Source organism: Microtus ochrogaster, chromosome 6 (genome assembly GCF_000317375.1).
Source record: "Microtus ochrogaster isolate Prairie Vole_2 chromosome 6, MicOch1.0, whole genome shotgun sequence".
NCBI classification, from domain to species: Eukaryota; Metazoa; Chordata; class Mammalia; order Rodentia; family Cricetidae; genus Microtus; species Microtus ochrogaster.
The window spans coordinates 37,576,521-37,584,663 of record NC_022013.1 but is presented as its reverse complement, the minus strand read 5'-3'; the positions used below and the strand labels follow the sequence as shown (position 1 = coordinate 37,584,663).

Below are 8,143 nucleotides of genomic sequence, written 5' to 3'. Positions count from 1 at the left end.
CTCCCTTTGTTCTTTTTTTTTTCATGGAAAAAATTTAATACATTTTGTTGCTATTTTCATATACTAAATAAGAAGTTTCAATAAGAAGGCTGGGAAATTTTCATCCAGATTGTATATTGCATAAGTTACATTTTTTTGGAAAATGCTAGAAGTTTATGAGTAAGGTAGAACTTAAGTATAATACAGTGTGTGGATGGAAGTTCATGCAGCAAATGTCAAATAACAGCAATCACAGAGTCACAAACACATTTGTTTATCGACCTATGGAAAAATCAAATGAGTTAATAGGAAATGCAGTGTCTGATTTACATGTAATTTTATGTGGATTGTTATTTTGTGAAATGTTCCTTATTTTAATGTTTTAGTTTTCCTCTTTAAGGAAGAAAATTTACCTATCCCTGCCACGCACCGCGGCCCCATCTGCGCTTTAAGCACTAGAACCCAGTTCGCGAGCTTCGAGCAAGGGGTTGGAGGTTGAGAACACAGACACAGAAGCAGACCAACACACAGACCTTCTAACACTGATACCAAAGCCCCCTTTAATGGTACGTGGCAGAGGTTTCCCATCTATATCTGTTTTAGAGAAACAGTCTTTAGCCCAAAGTGCTCTCCTTCTGCATATAGGGCACAAGCCAGGTTTGTCCTTCCCTTCATTTAGAAAGGAATGCTGTGGGCATTCCTTTCTAAAATGACCAGGAATTCCTTACGTATAATCTCCTTTTCTTCTTCTGATGAATCCTCCTCACTATCCTCCACTAGCTCTAAATCATCAAACTCCTCCCTATCGTCCAACTCCTTCCCATCTTTACTCCTCAATATGTTTCTGTCGGCCAGGAATGACCCTGTATGCTTACCTCTCTCGGAGGTTGCTTCCAAGGGCAGTCTCTCAGCGTTCCCTTTCTCAATATCTTGGAGGGACCTCCAATTGTCACGCACTGCGGCCCCGGTCTGCACTCTATGCTCTAGGACCCAGTTCATTAGCTTCGGGCAAGGGGCTGGAGGTTGAGAATACAGACGCAGAGGCAGACCTTCTAACACTGATACCAAAGCCCCTCTTTAATGGCACCATACAGGCTTAAATACACTGCAGTCAATAGCCAACAGGTGAAAATCCCATCTGATCCTCTAAGTTAGGCACAGCTTCTAGTAACTTCAATTGGAAGGTTCTAACAGGGAAAACATGTCCCTTCCAAAATCTTTTTGTACATTTCTGTTGCCTCCCTGCAATCAAAATCCTCAAGAAATGGAGAATCTAATATGAATGTCAGACTTAATTAAGTTTTGTGCTAATAAACAAAAATTAGCTTCCTTCACGGTATCCATAGGATTCCTTGTGAACATGCCAAGTCATGTATGTTAAAATGATTTGGGTAGAATAAATTATTGTTTTTTATACAATGATATCCACCTAAAAAGACAGGAAAATACAGAGATTTTTCAGATAAATTAGTTGAAGTGCTCAATAAGAGTGGATTTTGCTGTTTAATTAATGTGCTCTAAGACATACAATGTTTAGATCACTGTAGGTTGTCAATAAGCATTAATTTATGTCCCAAATTTAAAAGCATTTGTATATTTAAACATATATTGAATGCTAAAGTATTACAATGAAAATTTAGGTGAAAGAAGGAAGAATATATTAACAATTTAATATTAAACATGAAAAAGCAGGGTTACACTGAAAGCCAAATGAAATCACAAGACGGATGCTTGCTGAGTTCATCTGGGCAGTGAGAGAAGTGCACGCAAACCAAGAAGAGATGGCTTCCAATCCCTGCTGCATTCTGAAGCCAGAATTGTCTTAGCAGCTAAAATTATAAAATTCCCTACATTGAGCTGATAAAAAGTTACAGACATTTAATTCACTGATTTAAGTTTTTACCTTTATTTTAATCAAATTCAAAAGGATATTAAAATACCATCCTAAGTTTTCCCTTCAAAACTTGCAAATTACCCTTTCAGGTCTTTAACTGCAAAGAGATATAGGACCTATCAGGTTATGAAATGAAATAGAATTATGGGCCAAGGGCATTTTTCTTTCAAAAGCTTTATAATATAAAACTTTAAAATATTTAATGACTCTTCTGTCTAAGTAACAATGAAACTTTTTGAGAACAAAGTACTTTTCACAAATTATTTTAGAATTCCTAAATTGGTAAAAGTGAAGATGAAATTCTTTGTATAAAAAACCATTATAACAGACCATTTAATCTATATTATTTATGTCATTTCTAACTTTACTTTTACTTCTGATTGAGATTTCTATTATTTATCTTTATGACAGGTGTATGGATGAGAGAAAATAGATATATAGATAAATATAGTGATATGAAAACTTAATTTGTACTTTCCCCTTTTTGCATTGGGAACTTTTAAATAATTTTTATGTTTTTATATTTAATGCTGTACATATCTGTAAAGTTTCTAGGAGAATCAGAACAGTCATGGTTCAGAATGTTGACACAAGAAATGAAAATGACAATGGAATTAACTATGCAGAATTCCAGGCACAGGTAATACTAGGATTCTCATGTTTTAAGTAAGATCTCTTTAGAAGCTGAAGTTAAGATAAGTTATAAGACTTTAGGGTACTAGACCAGATACAAACATTGAGAAAGGCAGATATCCAGTTGCTATTGAAAATCAATTGTCTTAGAAAAAGGAAGACTAATTGAATCCTATTGTTGAAATACAGAGATTAGTTGGTGTTTATGAAACTCAATTTAAAGAAAGTTTGAATCAATGTTATCAAGAGAAGAATGTAATACACTAGGAAAATCCAACTGATTCACTTGCCCTGCTTTCTACATCACTGCTCAACTTTTCTTCCCTTCTTCCATTCTTCCCCTCCTCCTGTCCCTCCTACATTCTCTCCCTTCTTTCACACCCTCTTTCTTTTCTCATGCTCTCATTCTTGCCATTTTTACAATGCCATTTAAATCTGTTCCTTTAACATTATTTTCCAAGAGTTGTTTCTCTCTTAAAGATTTTATGTCCTCAACAATAGAGGAAGTAGGAAAGTAGAAGTTGTGAATTCATTTTGAATTGCTAATGCATACTGTTGGTTAAAATCTGACTTTATTAGAATAATCTCTTAACACACAGTTAATATTGGGATGGTAGCACATGGGCTGAACTATGTCCTCAGGCACTGGTGTTATCTCCATGTATCATTTCACTGAACTTCATGCTAACTCTGATTAGTACAATTTAGTATATTTTCTTTATAGATGAGAAAAAAATGATAATTAACTTGCCTAAGGATATAGGCTAGTATAGGAAATGGGATTTGGAATCCAAAACTATTTTTATTCTAACGGTTATGTTATTCCCATTTTATCTATGTCTTTTTGCTGAAATAAGGACACAGCAATCAACTATAATAAACATGAAAATTATGATATGTTACTATGATTAAATATATTTTATCCAAAATGCAGTTATAGGGAGAGATCCCTATATTCAAATAATAAATAAAAATTTTCTAAGTATATAGAATATATTTTAGATAATAAAAATAATTTTAAAACATTTATATGGAGTAGTATTCATGCATTTGTTTTTCATGTATAGGATGTAATAAAATGAAGCTCACACACATGCTTTATTTGGCAACAATAATAATCCAAGGACATATATTTATTTATAATAATTTGATAGACATATCTTATAGCTGGCTAATTTTAAAAAAAAAACTCATCTCAAATCAGGCAGCACAAACATTTGCAACTCTCATGCAGCAGACCCTTACCTGACAATTTTAAATAACAACCTTAGTGGAATTAAGAGTTTAGTAAAAATCATTTTCTCCCGCCGTGCAGCAAAATTCTGTCATGTTTACATTATAAATCTGGCTGATTGAAAATTAGTGGCACCATGTTGCCTGTTACTTTTCAGGGGTTGTTATGAAAACATAATTTGTCAACTTCAGAAAACAGCTAAACCAAAACCTAATAATCTAACAGTAACAAAATATCTATTACAGGAAGTGCCTTGCAGAATTTGTATTAAAGGTTTACAATTCATATTTCTTACTGTTTCTGTGATGAATTTCAAGGAACATAAGAGGAAAGTGAATACCATGGTAATATAAACAGCCACTTATGCTAGGCAACACACTTTACACTTGGTGGTACAAGTTAATATACTAGTAACTGCACTTTTACTTTTGTGCAGAGATCACAAAGTTGTTGGCATAAGATCTAACATGACTGACAGAAAGATATCAGGAGGCTCACAAAGACAAAAAGAGAACTAACAACAAAATGCTACAGAATATTGACTACTTCTGTGTTTAATTTCTGGTTCCTTTCTTAATATGGGTACTAAAACTTTTGAATATTTCCATAAACAAGAACAGGTTACAAGAATAATGTGTTATGGCATGAGCCATTTGTCAATTTTACCTTTGCTTTCTCAAGGCAGTATAAACATGGAATAAAGACATTGGAAGACAAAGTCAACGTCAATGTGTTTGTGGTCTTATAGGTAATGCTTTAAGATTGTACTAGAGCAGGCAAATCAAGAGATGAACTAGCATAGAAGAAAATCCATGATATCACTGTGAAAGTATGAGCATACCAGCAATATATAACAGCAACTGTGTTCCTTTTCCACTATTATTAGAACATCTGCATAGTGTGTAATAAAAAAACAACCCTTAAATGTACTGTATTTCTAGAATGATCAATAAAACATTTCAGTGTAATAAATTATTTCACATGTTTTATTTCTAAATAAATAAATATACAATCCTGGTATTTGTGGGCTTTTCTGTGCACCTCCCTGTTCCTTTCTCTTGTGTGTTTATTGAAAAAGTCACTCTAAAGGACATTGGCTGGGCTATAGTAAGGTGAGGATATACTTATTACCTTGGTGGTAGTGGATAGCACCATATAGGAGTGAAGAAGGTGGTAGTGTAAGCAAAGATTTACTCAGGGTTTTGCAGATAGGAAATGGTGGAGCTGCCTCAGAGCCCAGAAATCATCATCTCTCAGGGAATGTTTCTGAGGATGTGGAATAGAAATGTTTCAACCAAGAAAGATTGAAAACAATGTTTTGACGCTGACTCATGGAAAACAGATTGATCAAATGCATGGGTAACTAATGATGGCAGTCTCTCCCTCTATTAAAACGTTAAGAATGGAGGAAACAACAGAAACAACTTCTGTGATGTTGGATTTGAATTACAGGTACCAATAGGAAACAGTGTGTTTGAGCAGAGAGTAAAAAAAAAATTGAAATGTCATAAACATATCCTCAGCTCCCTTCTTAAAACCCGTGAGAGCCTAACAATGATCGTTATTCCTTCACAGTGGCTGCAAACATGGCTTACATTTGCAATCTAAACATCATTAGACACTAAAAGCTTAGTGATCTTTGAAGACATTGCTGATTGTATAACTGGGACAGAAAAGATAAGCATAGAAAATTTTTTTTCACCACACTAGGAAGTAAAAGTAGTTTTAGGTACACATTTATTTGCAATCTATCAAAAATAATATGTCAAAACCAATGCATGGCTGAAAACATACTACAACAAGTAATCTGAGCAGCAAGCAAAAGTGATTTGGTGGCAATGGATTATAAAGAGCTAATAAATGTAGGAGTCAATTTTTTTTTTTTTACTAAGTGAACGAATTTGTTTCTTAAATTTGTTGTCAATGAATTTATAAAGAAGAAATGATGAACTAAGTAGTCACCATTTGGCAACTATCACAATAATACTTCATCTAGGAAACTAAAGCAGTGATTAAGAAAGTGGTGAATGGGGGCTGGAGAGATGGCTCAGTGGTTAAGAGCATTGCCTGCTCTTCCAAGGGTCCTGAGTTCAATTTCTGGCAACCACATGGTGGCTCACAACCATCTGTAAAGAGGTCTGGTTCCCTCTTCTGGACTGCAGACATGCACACAGACAGAATATTGTATACATAATAAATAAATAAATATTTAAAAAAGAAAGTGGTGAATGTTTGATGAAGACTGAAACACTCTTGAATTAGATGTCTGCCTTATCTTTGCAAAGCGAAAAATAACGAACATCTAGTAGGAAAACTTCAGAGAAGTTTTATATCACATGGACTAGGGGAGACTGAAATTTTATTTCCACTGACCCAATGGAATCATAATTAATTAATTCAATGTCAGTAATTCATTGTAAGAACATATAAGTTAGAAACTGAGGAGACACCCAGGAAATGAGTTGTGGGATGGTACATACTCTTATTGTATTGAAGTATTTAAAGACATGACATTTGCTCTTGAATTAAACAAAACAAAAAGAAAGCCTAAAATTTCACTGTGAAAAAGTAAAAACGAATAATATTTTCCTGGTTCCTTTTTACTACAGAGAAAATTTATGAAAAAAAGCTGATATAGCCTAAATGGAGTTTTCTACAAGAAGGTAAATATATTGGTGCTGATTTTAGACTAAATTCTTTGATTGTTCCCCAGAATTTCCTTACCTATAACAGATCTAGTCACAGTTCTGGTAGAGAAGACATCAGCAAAGCAGCTAACTTCACATATTACATAACAAAAGGCTATTTGGGGCTAGAGAGATGGCTCAGTCGTTAAGAGCATTGCTTGCTTATCAAAAGGTCCTGAGTTCAATTCCCAGCAAACACATGGTGGCTCACAACCATCTGTAATGAGGTCTGGCGCCCTCTTCTGGCCTTCAGACATACAAACAGAATATTGTATGCATAATAAATAAATATTTAAAAAAAGGCTATTTGTGTGTTTTTATAATAACAAAATCTTGTAACTGGTCATAAATACAAAATGGAAAGTTTTGAGTATTACTGTTTCATGGATTGCTTGAATCAATATCATAATTTTTAAAAGTATGTTTATTTTCCATAAAGCAGCTGTCAGATGCAAAGCAAAGCTACTCAAAAGTGATTAGGAGGTTATGTCAAGATGAAAGTAACCCTTTTGGCTCCCTGAGCAGCACCATGGTGGTCGGCAAGAACAAGCGGCTGACGAAAGGCGGCAAGAAGGGAGCCAAGAAGAAAGTGGTTGATCCATTTTCGAAGAAAGATTGGTATGATGTGAAAGCCCCGGCCATGTTCAATATTAGAAACATTGGGAAGACAGCAGTCACGAGGACTCAAGGAACCAAAATTGCATCCGATGACCTCAAGGGTCGAGTGTTTGAAGTGAGCCTTGCTGATCTCCAAAACGATGAAGTTGCATTTAGAAAATTCAAGCTAATCACTGAGGATGTTCAGGGCAAAAACTGTCTAACTTCCACGGCATGGATCTTACCCGGGACAAAATGTGTTCCATGGTCAAAAAGTGGCAGACCATGATTGAAGCTCACGTTGATGTCAAGACAACCGATGGTTATTTGCTCCGACTCTTCTGTGTTGGTTTCACTAAAAAATGGAACAATCAAATCCGCAAGACCTCATATGCACAGCACCAGCAGGTCCGCCAGATCCGGAAGAAGATGATGGAGATCATGACCCGAGAGGTGCAGACAAATGACTTGAAAGAAGTGGTTAATAAACTGATTCCAGACAGCATTGGGAAAGACATAGAAAAGGCTTGCCAGTCCATTTATCCTCTTTATGATGTCTTCGTTAGGAAAGTAAAAATGCTGAAGAAACCCAAGTTTGAATTGGGAAAACTCATGGAGCTCCATGGAGAAGGTGGTAGTTCTGGAAAAACTACTGGTGATGAGACAGGTGCTAAGGTTGAACGAGCTGATGGATATGAACCACCAGTCCAAGAATCTGTGTGAAATACAGATTTTTAATAGTGAACAATAAAGTCTTATTTGTGAAAAAAAAAGATGAAAGTAAGCATAGATTCAAAAAACTTTAAAGGTATTCTCATTTTTAAAAAATGTTTAAAATGTGTATTTCTAATTTAAAATTATATTTAACAATTATTGCTATATTTCTTTCTAACTTCAAAAATTAATTTATTTTTCCATTATTAGTTTCCTTATCTTTCAGAAATTCATTTTTATGTGTTTTGGACCATTTAAAGAGAAGTATAGTTCAATAGCCTCTCTTAGATTATTTCTTTGACATGTCAGAGGGCAATTTTAAGGGAATAAATTTGTTTAAATAAATATCAGTGTCATAGGACTTTTTTGGGGGGGCGGGGTTTCGAGACAGGGTTTCTCTGTTGT

General features: G+C 34.7%; 1 pseudogene; it reads left to right on the top strand.

The window, feature by feature from the left end:
* Positions 1-6,938: 6,938 nt before the first annotated feature.
* Positions 6,939-7,797, top strand: LOC101981254 (annotated as a pseudogene).
* The last annotated feature ends 346 nt before the right edge of the window (positions 7,798-8,143 follow it).